We start from the raw sequence: 14,993 nt of genomic DNA, 5'->3' as shown, positions 1-14,993 counted from the left end.
ACTATAAAGTAGAATTTGGCTGATTAAAAGTAGATAGTTTGATCAATAAAGATTAAAACACAGACTGCGTATGGTCAGACATTGTATTTAAGGCCAAAACGTGTTGACAAGTGTTGATTCGTTCAATAATCCCTTGTTTTTCTTCATCTGCTGCCTTAAATACTTTCTTAAGATCACCTCTCACTTGTGTCCCTGATTGAAGTTTTGGATTAAAGCCCCTAAGCTCACCAGAATATCTGATTGTGCTCAAGTTGGAATCTAATCCAGCTTTAGCTTCTGAACACTACTGTGCAAAAGCAAATCTATGTGAGTGATGACGACTAAGAATGGGGGGTGGGGGGGGGGGAGGGTGGTGGGGGTTAAAAAGTTGAAGAACCGAGATGAAGACTTGACTTATCTGCGGCCGCCTTAAGTGAAGCCGTTTGGAGATAGACGCAGTAAATAGAAAACAGCAATTGTCGTCTCGCTCTGCCTCCCTCTTCGTAATCTGATTGGGCACGTTCCCTCGAATTGAGGGCAACGCCAAAACAAAAGATCACCAATCAGATAGAAGGGGCTCCCACTGAAGTTCTTGGCATGATATGAATGCTTTGCCCTCTCATGTGCGCTAGTATCTAGCAGTGAGATTCCCTGTGTCGCTTTTATGTGTTAATCGTTGCCGCTCAGTGAGACTATTGTGCTCCGCGCATCGCCGGGGGAGGAAACTGCAAAAAAAGAGGAGTTTATGTGGGGAATGAATGCGAGTGGCGGCGACTGCCAGCACCATTTCACACAAGCAGAGAATTGCCTCATCCCCCCGCTGACGGAGGTCCAAGAGTGCAATGTGGTGCTCTGTCACCGCAGACGTCTCTAATTGGTGAGAAAGAAAATGGAGAGCAAGTGATTTATGTATTCAAGGTGGAAGGGCTGTTGTCACCTGAAGATCGTTTGACATCTCTGAGATAAACCTGTCACCTGTGAGTCCTTTAACGTGCGCACAATAATCACCTTTATCAACTCTGCGTGTTTCATAACACATATTGAGGCTGGATTCAGATTTGAAGTGAGACCAAAAACCCTGGCGTTAATGTGCTGAAGCTCCAGGAAGAGCTCCCTTATTATAAATTCATATTGTTCACAAGCTGTAGTTTCAATTCTATCACATTTAAAGGTGACCAAGTACACAAAGGTCCACAGAATGAGTAAAATAATGTAAAATATTATCATATAAAGAAGAAAATCTGAAAGAAGAATCCTTATAGACACATTAATGTCATGTTCAACGCTTCGTTTTATCTGTAAGTTGATTTTAAATTAGAGAGACAACAAAAAAGTTCCACTTTTGTTTGAATTCAGATCTTTCAGTCTCTTTTTTTGGAGATGTTGCACATTTGAGAGCGAAGCGAGACCGAAACACTGAGAGATTTCGCTTTCTAGAACCTTAAAAAAAAACAAATCGACAGAAAAAGCTGCTCAGTTGCAGCTCTGCGCTGACTGCTGATATCTTAGCAGTGTGTTTGTGTGTGTGTGTGTGTGTGTGTGTGTGAGTGGGTGTGTAAAGCAGATGCCATTCTGCTGATCTCAGTCCACATTCATCCGTCTACAAACCAAATCTTCTCAAGGGCCACCGGGACAAACGGTCCTCCTCAACTGTTTCTTTTTTTCTTCTTTTTTTTTCTTCCCCCCTTTGTAGGTCAAGCGGCGTCCAAACAGTTTCATCCTGTCTCGCAGGTCGGCCAATGCCTTGACGGAGAACATCTGTCCGGCAAAAAATTTACAAGCTGCCGCAGAAGAGACATCAACAGCCGGCTTGTCTCTGCTGCCACACAGTGTCAACGACAGTGTTGAATGTTGACGCATCTGTTGTGCTGTGGAGTTAGCCGCGTTTCAACAAGTTTCCATGTGATCCATGCAGGAAAAAAACAACAACACCACCACAGTCTAATCGGGACCCAGATTCAAATTGATGGTTACAAATATGGTCATATATATATACATATATATGTGTATATATAATACAATAAGAAAATAAATACTTACTATATTATATTTACTATATGCTGGGGTTGTATCCAACATAAACACAATGCACACAAGTTTTAATATGGAATTAATTAAAGATAAATACTGTAAAACTTCAATGTGACATGTATGTGAAATAACATAGTAATAGTAATATAATAATAGTAATAGCAATAGTAATTTAGAATTCATAGCGAAACATTTATAGCATTTTTTCCCATCAGAAATTAAAAAAAAAAAAATAATGAAAAACTAATTTGGTCAAATGTATAGTGAAATATTCCAACTCCAAAGAAATGCATATAAGCAAAAAAAAGAGGTATTTCCACATTTGATGCTTTGTTTTTTTTTGTAACTTTTTTGTTTTTAAGAGGTAAGGTTTAACCATATCAACAATTACAAAAAAAACAACAGATTTTTATAAATCCACCACTGTGTTCTGCAAAATGAACTCTCTTAAAAAAAAAAAAAAAAAAAAAAAGTGAATGTACAGCAGTAGCACAACAAAGACAAGTTTGGGGAAAAGGTTTAAAGGTTGTGTGGACTGTGTGGAAAGTTCATCTCATTACGAGTCAAACTGCGAGCGATCTCATTTGGACCAAACAGTGTGCCGAGGGTCTTAAGGTTGCGGAAACACAGTGGCGCCATTTGACTTCCCTTGAAAAAGCCCTGGTGATATTGTGCGAGGGTTTTAATGGTCAAACATATGCATCTTCTCTGCTCGAGTCCTCCTGCTTTGATAACGCTCAAAAACATTCCGTATCATCTATCAAACACAGTGAGAGGCGGTGGGGGGGAAGCTGGAGAACAGAAGTTAGGTTTTCGCCACGGTACCGAGCAGTTATTTTATTGACGTGGGAAGACACAGGAAACGAGCTGCTTTCACTCTTGCATGTCGGGTCCTTCTGTTGGCGCGTCAATCCAAAACAATTTCAGATTTTGGAGAAATACGGGGGCAGCTGGCGTTCCCACAGTCGTGCTGGAATTAGCCGTTTACGCACTGCAACCCTATCTGCTCTGCACCTGGGCGACGAGCATGCACCTTTGACTCGGGCACACAGGCCACCACTGCAGTGTGTGTGTGTGTGTGTGTGTGTGAGAGAGAGAGAGAGAAAGTATGATTGTATGCATGTGTATGTCAGTGTGTGTGAGAGAGGGATAGACAGAATGTGCAGTGTGTTGCTGCATGAGGGGGGGGGAAAAATGGCTTCCTGCATGTTTGACATTTTTTGTATTAGCTGTCAGTGAGTGTGAATTTTATAAACATCATGCACTTTAAAGCCTCGAGAAAAAAAAAACAACCCAAACACAAATCTATTTCCTGGCATGATGTCGTGTTTATACGACGTAGGGGCTGGGAGGAGAGGATTTGACAAAATAATCAACAGTTTGAGCGGTTTTATTCATCACGTGCGCAACACATGGATGCGCAAAACAAATCTGGTGTGAAAATGAGTGCAGTATTAGCGCGGCAACAGCAAAAATGTGCAAGAAAAGCAGGGGAATAAGGTTTATTTTTCATCCCTTCAACAACAGAAGGTTTGAGGTTAAACAATGTACTAAAATGTCAGTATTTTAGGTAACCTTTTTTCCAATTTTGAGCATTTTTAAAGCCGCAAAAGACATTTCCTGTTGCAGGACTCAAATAGAGACGATAGCCCTCGGGCTGTGTGTGTTACAACACCTGTTGTGCTAAAGTTTTTACTGCTCATTCCATACAGTCCACACTGACATTTATCACCTTCTACACGATTCTCCCACCAGTTCCTGGGTTTCATATAAAAAAAGTCTATAATTAGACAAAATGTTAACAATTTTCAAAGTGTTTGAAAGTAAACTGATGATAGAAGTATTCTAATTTGGTTTTAACAAATGATGAAAATCAACATTTATCTCAGTACCTGCTGATTTACAGTGACAGTGTTATGTTTGACTGCAGCTACACTGGAACTCTAAAAAAAACCTGGATGGATGAATGAATGAATGAATGTTTGATTAGCAGGACTTCATTAGTCTGGGTTTTAGTCAAGATTCTTTTGTCATAAATGCCATTTTGGAGGCTTCGCCGTCTTTGCCAAAAGCCAAACTCTGCAGTGAGATGAATCCACTCCCCACCTGAGCAGAATCAGAATTGGACCCGCGTGTTCACCGCTGGGCCTGACGCCGCAACAGCCAGACACGGTAAACAGCGGTGAGGAGGGAAACATGTTGTCGCTCGTGTTGAACATCTGACCTGGCTGGAACCTGCGGCGCACGGCACAGCTGAACAGGAGGCCGTCTGGATGGGAGGGTAGGGTGGAGGAGGGGTGAGGGGAGGAGAGGGATAGGAGGGAAGGGAGGCTTGGCTGCACATGCTTGGCTTCTTGCCCCGGTCCCATTGACCAGACAGCTGAACTAGCGAGGGAGGGAAGTGGGGAGGGAGGGAGAAAGGCAGCAAATGTGTGGCGCTCCACTTTTATCAATAATCGGTACAGTTAACTTCACTTAACCTGAGCAGAGAATCATGAATCATGAACAAAAACATTTCCTAACCAATTGAATTCGTTAGATCATGTATGATGTGGTCGTCTGAGAGGAAGGACATTCATTCTGTGCGCGTCCAAATATTTAACTATGGTATTTCTGACTAAAATGTCTTTGTCTGTCTTGTATTTTTGACGCTTTGTGTGTATTTGTGTCCACAGGGCCCCTGTGCGTGTTGCGTCTTCTCCTCTCTTGTCAGTACTGTATATCCGCGTGCGACCCGCTCCGTTGGGTCCCAGCGTAGGGCCGCTGCTGGCCACGCCCACCCAGGGCCAGTTCCAGCCAATCAGGTGTTAATGTGCAGGAACAGGAGAGGTCTGCGCTGACAGATGGCAGACTGACCTGGAAAACCTGCCCCCTTTTCAGGGTTCAGCAGTCGACAGATGACAGGTATTATTTCATAACCCGGAGACTGTGGAGGATTTGATGGCGGTGCACACACTCACACACAAACACACGCTCTTATTATTAGTTTTCCATCAATAATTAGTTGCCTGTGATTGATTTCCTGTTGATTTATGTTTGCATTTATCAGTCGTATACATTTTCCCTCTTGCAAATCACTAATCATTGAAATTATATAGATCTATAGACATTGGCAACCTCTGCTTTGATCCACTGACACCTTAAGGGCAAAGTGGTATGTTTTGCAACAAAAAGAAAAAAAATATTATATGTATATTGAAGACATTTAACCCTTTAAAACCTAAGCCTCAAAATTTGACTTTTTTTGCTTTATTTAACCATAAAAGGGTCAGAGAATCTTCTGTGAGTAAGTGCTTTTGCTCATTTTTCCAGAATAACTTATTTACTGTTTACTGCATGTTAAAATAGTGTATTAACAATTTAAAATGAAGAAAACCACATTTTTATTTAAGAAAAAACACTGTAGTTGTACATAGACACCAGATTTTGCATGTTAAACTTAAAATTTAAACCGTATAAAACATAATTTTGTCTCAATGTCCAATAACAGGCCAAAAAAAGGAAATTACTGTATGTACAGGCAGTTTTTCCAACTCGCTCCTCTCTGGTGACAAAGACAAAGACGCTGATTCGCCAGCTTCCTGCAACAAAGCGAGTGAAATTACCGTAATAACCACATGTTGGCTTTGATGTGCAACTTTTAGCTTTCAGAAACCACTGAAATTTTTACGATAGCATTTACCGTTGCAAATTAAAAAGTATTCAGATGTTCTGGATGCCCTGATTTCTGAACATAAATCTTTTTGTACCTGCTTTACAATAATTATTCACATTCTGCCTTTAGCGGGGCATTGCAATTCATTATTTTTATTTTTGGAATACAGATTCCTTGAATTGGAGCACAAACACACACACACATACTACAAATACACACAGGACCAGCTCAACACAGATAATTTCACACTTAGACATTGACACACACACACACACACACGCACACGCACGCGCGCTCACATTTATCTGAGGCTTCAACCAGCCTTGTAAGTGTGATGTCAGGGCAAATCTGTCTGGCAGAAAGTGCTTTTTGATGAAGTCATTCATAAATTTTAATACAACATGTCAGCTAACATGATGTATAGACTGGCTGCTCATTCATATTTCAAACCGGCTGCTGTTGAGAAAACAGCAGGGTTGTACCTTGCTCTACCTTAAAGTGCTGCGCGGTTGCGGCTGTCAAGGGTGCACGAGCCGCCGCGTAACAGAGCGCAGACTCTGTTGTACTTCTGATTTTGTCACACATCAGCTGTCAAACATTTCTGGCTGCCTAAAAGGGGGGAGCAGAGAAAAAAAAGCAGACGTATAACCTCCAATAAATTATGAAAATCATGCATTTTGTTCAAGGTCCGGTGTAAGGTTTAGTGACGCTGGGACTCTTTTTTTGTGGACTAAGCTTATGCTTCAAGCTCTTGGCAGCCTCGTAAAATTCAAATCTAACAAAAAACAATTGATTTTCATTTTAAAGCAATTATACAAACATACGTACAGGTAGTATATTCAGTTTCTGCCAATAAACTCTCCTAAATGTTTCATACCGGACCTTTAATGTACATTATCAGTTACGTTCATGCTTATTTGAATATATGCTGATTTCACTTGGACTGATGTTGGATGTTTCAGGTAAATGATATTTTTCGAACTGTCAAGAAATCGCTTAAATCGGCCAAATCATCTCTCATAATAACTTTGCCACAAGTGCAGGCCGGGCCCTGTCACAGAACATTACACACACATTAAATTGAGCAATTTTCTGGGACTATTTTCAGTGGAGGATTACTACATTATTTTATTTTTTTCTGCTATAATCCGTGTTCCCTGCAGCAGGACTGTGCAATCGTGATTGAGTCACATTAGTGGCCAAGTCCACAGTAATGAAACAAAATATTGTCCAGCTGCACTCTAAAGTGATATACAGCCTTAATTCTCACACAGAGTTCAGTATCATTTGAATTGATCAATTCCGGGTTCTTGGTAATAGAAAATGGTCAAGTATTAGGTTATACAATGATATACTTTTAGAGTCATGTTGAGTCAAGGTACAAAATAAAAATCCATGTAAGCAACAACAACAAACGTCTTTTAGGAACTATTAAGCAGAAACCTCATGGGTATTCCTGGCGCATCGTATCCGATTTTACTTCAGCTCCAAATCCTGCAAATGTAGAATAAAAAACAGATCTCAAACATGAATTGTTGCGTCAAAAGGTGAAAAGGAATAATATCAAATTTTTAAATAAATTCACCATATTGAGCATCACATTGTACTCCCCTCCACAGTAAAAATGTGGCCACGATCTGATTTTCCCAACCTAAGACACTCGCCTTGTATGAAAATGAGACACATTACTGGTCCATTAATTGATCCGGACACTGCTTTGAAATGTGGACCTCACTGAGAATCAGGAATTAGGGGGCCGACTCTGGGGCCAATTAGGTGAGCGCTTGCTCTGACGCATCTCAATCAGTCCTGGCCGTCCACAGGTGAAATGCCAGACAGTTCCAACAGTCGCCGCCGTGAATGCTAAAGGCGGCTAATGCTATTCACAGCCAAACGACGCCGTGCATACAGCGCAGGGGAGCAGAGGCTAATCGTCTCTCGTTTGGTGGCTTTACCTTCCGTGAACCTGCAGCTGCTGCTAAACATCCTTGACTGAGCAGAAACAGGTTCTTCTCTCAGTGAAGCGTTTACCTTCCTCTTTTATCTCTGCCAATAACAGAGCAGCATGCGAGGCAGAGATGAGGAGATAATTATCCCTCTGGGAGGATCCCCTTTCTTTATCATTTTCGAGATTTTACGGTGTAATACACGATTACTGACAAGCTAACGCTCTGATGAGAGTTATATGAGACTTGATTGATTCCTGTAGGGGTTTTCCATACTTTTATATCCTGGTCAGGGGAATCATTTGACGGTCCTGTTCAATTCCTTATCTGTTAGAGCCTAAAAAAGTGTGGTCATGTGATTGACATCACTTTAGTGCGGCAATAATAAAGGCAGGGATCTGGTCAGTTAAATTAAAGTCATTACTGTAGATGGTTGTCGTTGGTGCCACATGCTAGAGAGGCATGAATAAGTAAATTCAGCTTACATGCACACTTTGCATTACCGTAATTACTTGACGGTTTGTGCTATCGGAAAAATGAAAAACGTTTTTTAAAGCTGAGAAGCCAACATGTGGTTATTACGGTTATTACGTTTTTTCTTCATTTTAAATTGTTAATACACTATTTTAACATGCAGTATATATCAATAAATGCAAGATATTGAAATTCCTTCTGGAAAAATGGGTAAAAGCACTTACTCACAGGATATTTTCTGGCCCTGTTATTGTTAAAATAAGCAAAAACAAAATTTGAGGCTTAGGTGTTAAAGTTAAAAATATTTAGAGGCAGACCTTGGTTTGAAAATGTTATTTGGTGTAAAAAATAATATCACAGAAATAAAGGTTAAAGTGACAGAAAAGACAATAAACACAACTTTATCAGCTTTAACTACAGCTTTAAATTATTTTTACTTACTTATCAATCAAAAACACTAGGCTGTAAAAATGTAAGTAGTAAATAGAATAATACATAAATAAATGGGAAACACAATATAAAAAAACTCTAATTTTTTTACAGTGTTCTTTTCAGTGAAACAAAATATTTTGGGATTATAATAGAATAGAACTATATTGTCCAGCCAGAGCTGACAATTTTCCAAACAAAATAAATGGAATATACAATTAATATACAATACATTCATACCAAAAGTGTCAACAGTGTCCAGTTGACTGTAATTATCATAATTACTGAATTTGGGACACAAAACAAACCTTTGTAGGTCTTTTTCTTTGCCAAATATATTTGTGATTATAGAAAAATGGCTTGTTCTTGTGCTTATGTCAGAACTAATTACAACTCCCTGTCTGTCATATTTCAGCCATATCATCCCCGGGGGGCTGACTGGACTGGCTGACCATGTGCTGCGTTCAGATGTGTCCTGCTACTCTAAACCCCGTTGTAATCCCACGTTCAGCCAGCATGAGCCTTAATTGAAATAATCCCCGCCGACGAGCGAGGCTGTGCCGCGCAGACCTGCAGCCCGAGCCAGTTTCGTGATGGGTCCAGTTTAACCCACTGTGTGACTCTGACCTTTCCCTCAGTGCTCGCTGGGACCATCTGAACCCGGCCCAGTAAGGACATCTGGTCAGATACTGGGGAGGTTGTTTGATCCGCCTGGCTGCTCCCAGAGGCTTTTCAGACCCTCATGGACTTACAGTAGGACACTGATGTCTGCTGGAGAGGCACATGACAGCAGCACAGTTTCATATCATGATTATCCTCACTGTACACGTCAGCTGTGTTTTGTTTAATGTTTCGCGAACGTATACGTTGCACCAGTTTGTGTAGCAACTTTTCCCTTTTCGGCACGTTTGTTTTGAAGAATGAATCTGTATATTCAATATACTTCTGATTGTTTGTAAGCAAAATATACAAAGACATATAGTAATCAGAGTGTGTAAACAGAAAATGGATGCTTGGCACAGTTTAATATAAACACACTGTAAATAAAATCCCACTTAAATTCATACGGAGGAAGGAAAGGAAAGGCGATGGCATTTGGATATTACATTTGATGTACGTAGAATTGAATTGCGTATTCGTAAAAGGGATAAATTAGTTTTAAGCGACGGCGAAAACTGTCTTCAGCTACAAAAAAAAAAAAAAGACGGAATCATAACAGTGAGACGACACAAGAGTAAAACAAGTAAAGCCTCCGTGATGTTAAACATACCCACAGTGTTGGAACAGCACTGTTTATAATGCATTACCTCTGAATTATTGTCTGCTCTGTGTATACCTCACAAATGAACGCGTCTCTCCCTCTGTATTTAGTTATTCTGCGTCTGAATGGGTTCATCTCTGCCTCTTTTTTTCCTGCCACTGTATCTAAAACAGAGCATTAACATCTGCAGCCCATTTAGTGCTGCTGACACCAGGCTAATAACAGTGTGTGTGTGTGTGTGTGTGTATGTGTGGCTTAAGTGCCAGCCAACAAGCACAGCTGAAAGGTGTCACCAAGGCTCCTACGCCTCCTCTAACAGTTCCTGATTCAGGGGGCGCTTGTTTTCTATTCCTCTTTCTTTCTTTCTTCCTTCTTTTTCTGTCTTTTAATTGTTCTAAAGCAGCTGGCTGTAAAGGGACATTCACCACAAACGCTTTATATTTAACATCCGGGCGGATTCTATGGCTGTAATGGCTGAGTAAGCAAATGCCTCACAGGTTAAACAGCGCCAGCACCAGAGGGATCTGTAGGTAAAATAGGGTTGTGTGCAGATGGAGAACACGACGTGCAACGCCGTGACCACACCTCTCACTTCTCCTTCTTCTTCTTCTTCTTCTTCTTCTGCCCTCTCTTTGTCTGAATTGTTATTTGTCTGTTTGAAATTATTGATCTTTTACAAATATTTTTCAAGGTATCTTAATTACTTGCAAAAGAAGCGGTGCTGCCTTGGCGGCTGGACAACACAAATAAGTTAATTTGCATTTCTGTGTTGAGAGTGTTTTGGCAGGCGCCGCGCCGGTCCAGATTGTAACCCCTATTTCTGCCTCCAAAAACCTGCCTTGGAGGAGCGTCCACGGAGGGATTAGGGATTTAGTGGGGAAGGTAAGTGTGACTACAAGCTTTGGCTCGCCATCTGCTCCCCAGCAGAGTTGAGGCCAACCTGTGCAGCCTGCAGCAAAGACCTGGGCACTGTGCTAACTCTGGCTCGAGCCAACCTGGCGCCTGCGGCCCCAATCACCAACAGTCTGCTGATTAGTTGTAAGAAGCACTCCATATGTAGCAAAGTTTTTTTTTTTCCTCTCTATCTGTCTGTCTCCTTCCCTTCCCTTCCTTCCCTTCCCCTCCTCCTTATATATTCTCTCCCCCACATTAAATAAACATGCATGTGGGGAATCTAATGGAGGAAAATGGCGAATCGCCTTCGGTTGTCTGGCAGGGTACAAACGAGCCTGTCCTTTTCCTCTTTTTCTCACCTTTGACAGAATACCAAGCCAGAGATGGGAAAAGAAGATGAAGAAGAAGGAGTCCTGGCTGTCCTCATCTCTTCTTCTCCCCTCATCACTTGCTCCTATTTGCCTGGCAGCACCGGAAGACAGATGACAAGGGTTCATGGCCGTCTGATCGCCCCTGGATGGGTATTTTTTATAATTTATTTAACAGCAGCTTTTTAAGGAGCAAAAACAACATGGGGGGGGGGAAGGAAGAGTAGAAAGGAGGGAGGGAGAAGAACACAGGCAGAGGTCGGGTCTCTCTCCCATAGTGGTCAGGGAAGCAAACCCAGCTGAGGAAGAAGGAAGAAACAGCAACGAAGAAGAAGAAGGAGAGGATGCACTAACTCCCCTGGTAGAGATACCCGAGAAGATTAAACGACACCGGAGGAGGAGGAGGAGAAAAAGAAAAGGAGGGGAAAAAACACAAGAAACATAATGCTCATTATTAAATTGCAGCCATTCCTGTTGCCAGGAACCTATTTCTCAGTATTAATTATTCATATTTTATTTCAGTAATCCAATACTCAGGTGAGAGCGGCTGCGCGTGATAGAACATGTAATTTCAAAGCTTAATGGCGGCGGCGGCCTGAGCAGGGGATTAGAAGCGGAGTATAAATCACTAATGGCTGCGTGAACATATAGAAGCTTGAATCAGTCTTGCTTTGTGTTTACTTGTGTTTTATTGCGCTCTGTTGCTCCAAGGGAAACACTTTGGGGCGACCTTTCTCCCGAACTTCGAAAACACAGACGCAGAGAGGGGAAGCGGAGGAGGTAAATAAAATAAACATATATATATATATATATATATATATATATATATATATATATATCACACTTTACAGTGAGATTTAAAAGGTGTCATTTCTTGATATGGCCAAACAAAGACATCAGCGTCTCCGACTGACAATGAGCACATGGACGCGGACGCAGAGGGCGGAGGAAGGCCTGACATTTTTGCGAATGCACACGTTGCCTTATTCATACAAATTATGTTTTTCAAGCAGAATAGCACCATCGCTTACTTGTAATCCGATTAGCTGGATTCTCATCCCTCCTTGTTTTTTGACGTTCATATCATCTTCACTCCAAAACACCTCCATTTGTCTGCGCTCGCCAACGCTGCGTGATAATAACAATTTATGGACTTGCAGGAAGTTGGGGAAGATTATAAACATACAGCATTTTTGTCAGTGCACTGTAAAGCCTGAGGCAGAGCCTCTTTTTTTTTTTTTTCATTTTATGTGCTAACATAAATGTCGCTGTCATCCCCCTCCACCATTGCTCTGAGCTGACAGCGCGGGGAGGCATTTGTTCCTTCTCTCCCATCCATTTTCTTCACTGTGGTCCAATAGGGTTAAACAGGAAGACATGTTTAATGTTAGTCCGAAGATAATAAGGTTTGGAAAAACACACAACTGAATAATTTCCGGACAAATATTTGCTTGAAGTCGGAATTATTCATATGCATTATTGTCTGTGGAAGGAATAAGGCGCTGTGTTGTAAAAAAAAAAGGAACACAATAGGAAGTTGTAATAAAGTGTGTGTCTGATCTTCTCTCTTCTGCATCAGTGACACCTGACGAAGGCTCAGACGGTTCCTCTTCCAGTGTAATGACAAAATCACGTCATGAGATTCAAAAGAAGGTCCAGTTAATGAATAGGTTGGTCAGTTTGTTGTTGTTTTTTTCCCAGTGTATGAGCTTTGATTTTGAAGCCAGGTCTCTCTCTTACATTCTTGTGCACAAACAGTTGTTTAGAGGACGTTTGTCTTTGTACCAATGTAGCAAAAAAGTAGGTAAATCCAGAAGATGCACTGTTTGTAGGAATGCATTTACAATATACAGCGAATAATAAGTTCAATAAAACCAATTAAGTTACTTTCAACTTTACCTTGAAAAACTTTTGCTGCCTTTAAATCTGCACAAAAGATTTTAAAAGCATAAATTCAGATACGGCTGCCGTCACTTCCCCCCCCAGCATTTTCTGAGTCCTGAAAAGTTTTTGAAAATTGCTGCTGGCTCTATTTTACTTTCAAACTTTGCTTCAGTCTTTTAATTGTACTTTTAAACTCTGAACGAGAGAAACCCTGCAATTGTTGAAACTGGAGAAATCAAGACTCGCTTTTAAGATGACCTAAAGAGTGTATGGTGACCTTTTGTCGCATGTTTTATGCTGTTTGTTTATCCATGGGAAACTCATAAAGTTAAATTTAATGAAATTATTCTAAGCGACGATACCAAGGATCAAAGGTCACCAGTGAGTCCATGAAGTGCAGTCTTTACCTGTGTTTAAATGTATTAAACACTTTGAACATCCCTCAAAGACGGTGCTTTTAATCCTCGTATAACACGGCGAGCTGGTTGCAAACACCTTCGCCCACAGAGAGTCGTAATGTCTGGGCACGTGAACACGCTGGGAAAATGCCGCCGTATCTACAGTAAGCTTTAAAATGTGATGTGATGAAGCAATTTGTTTTTGTTTTCTTCTTTTTTTTTTGACATCCACACTTTTGCGGAGTTGGATTCTGAGCAGCATTCACAAGAAAAAAAAAGCCAATTAGGTCATAGAGTATGCACACATCTTGCATGCTCTCTGGTCTCCTGCAATTTGGGCAAAAAAAACCAAAAAGTAAAGGTCAGCCACGTTAGTCAGATTGCACTCGACAAATTCTAAAAAGGCTCGCTGGTCACGCCGAATGTATTCCCTGCAACATAATTAGCCCCCTCAATTCCCTGTCGTGCCAAGCTACCGGGTGTCTCGAACGCCCCACCCCTTCCCCCAAAATTCCTTTCACCTCCGCTTGCTCCGCGCTGAAGCCCCCCCCCCTACCAACGCCTTCCTCCTCTCCCCTTCCTCTCCTGTCTCACTGCTCTGTCACACAGTGTTGCCGCGCTAAACTTGCTGCAGATGCAGTCGCCCGATGCATAAATTAGTCATCAACATTAGCATTAGCCGGCGCATGGCACCCGGTGCCAACTGCTCTCCGAACGGCCATAAAAGGTCATGTTTTGATGACTGAATGCCACACAGGCACCTTGGCTCCCCGGAGGAGGGTTCCCCAGGTGCACGTGAAAGGTTAAAAATTACCTACCCGCCGCCGCCTGTCTCTGGCGAAGGAAATAATTAGGGGGTTTTTAGGGAGCGGCAGAATGCCTCGCTGTCAGATGACAGAGCGTTACCTAATGGTCGTATCTGGGGAAGAGTCAAGCGGCCTGTCATTCTCTTGACAGGACAAATGAGCATAATGGTGGCAGGGAAATGGGGGCCTGTTCTTCCCTCTTTTTTTTCCCCTGCCAGGGAAGAGGGGAGAAGGAGGCGGAGGTGGCGGGGTGTAAAATGGCAGCGCCTGAGCAGAATAACACAAGGACGTTAACCTTTTACATAAATCTGTTAACACGTGTATGAGTGCTGTTTAATAGTAAGGCTTGATGCTCTCCTCCTCCTCTCCTGGGCTGAGCCAACTCGAGTTTTTCCTCCTTCTTTCTCCTACTATTTGTAAAATAAAATACTCAGAATATTAACTTGTATTAAAATAGCTTAGTTCATTCACCGGTTCCTGTAATCCTCCAAACTAAAAGTCTTACTTAGGTATTTCAGCATTCTGTGGTTCATACTCCAAAGCAGTAGGTGGCAGTAGAGCACATCATCACATATGATTTCTTTTTTTCCAAGACAATCAGGAGAAGAAGACTGAGGAAGTGACATGGCCACATTCAGTGAACTCCTGCTGGTGATGACACAAACACCCACAGTCAAGGTTATAAAAACCAACAAAAAAAAACAGTTCTCCTCAGACATTTGATAGTTGATAGAAGTTTTTGGGAGTATAAATTGCAGTTTATAGACTTAATTTGTATTAATTGGTAATTGGAGAAAGTAGGATTCCAGTGTCAAGAAATCCGAAATCTGAATTTGTGGCCCCATCACCACAGATGAATTTCACCCTA

The 14,993-nt window shown here is 41.6% G+C and overlaps 1 long non-coding RNA gene across 2 annotated transcripts in view; it reads left to right on the top strand.

The window, feature by feature from the left end:
- Positions 1–10,803, top strand: part of LOC131440753 (uncharacterized) — a 158,742-nt gene extending 147,939 nt beyond the window's left edge. For both annotated transcript variants that reach the window (XR_009231450.1, XR_009231444.1), the window contains 2 exons: positions 4,686–4,914; positions 8,930–10,803. This is a non-coding gene — a long non-coding RNA (uncharacterized LOC131440753). The remainder of the gene's footprint in view (positions 1–4,685; positions 4,915–8,929) is intronic.
- The last annotated feature ends 4,190 nt before the right edge of the window (positions 10,804–14,993 follow it).

The sequence above is a fragment of the Solea solea genome, chromosome 2 (genome assembly GCF_958295425.1).
Source record: "Solea solea chromosome 2, fSolSol10.1, whole genome shotgun sequence".
Lineage (NCBI taxonomy): Eukaryota > Metazoa > Chordata > Actinopteri > Pleuronectiformes > Soleidae > Solea > Solea solea.
This window is presented reverse-complemented; position numbering and strand designations above follow the sequence as displayed.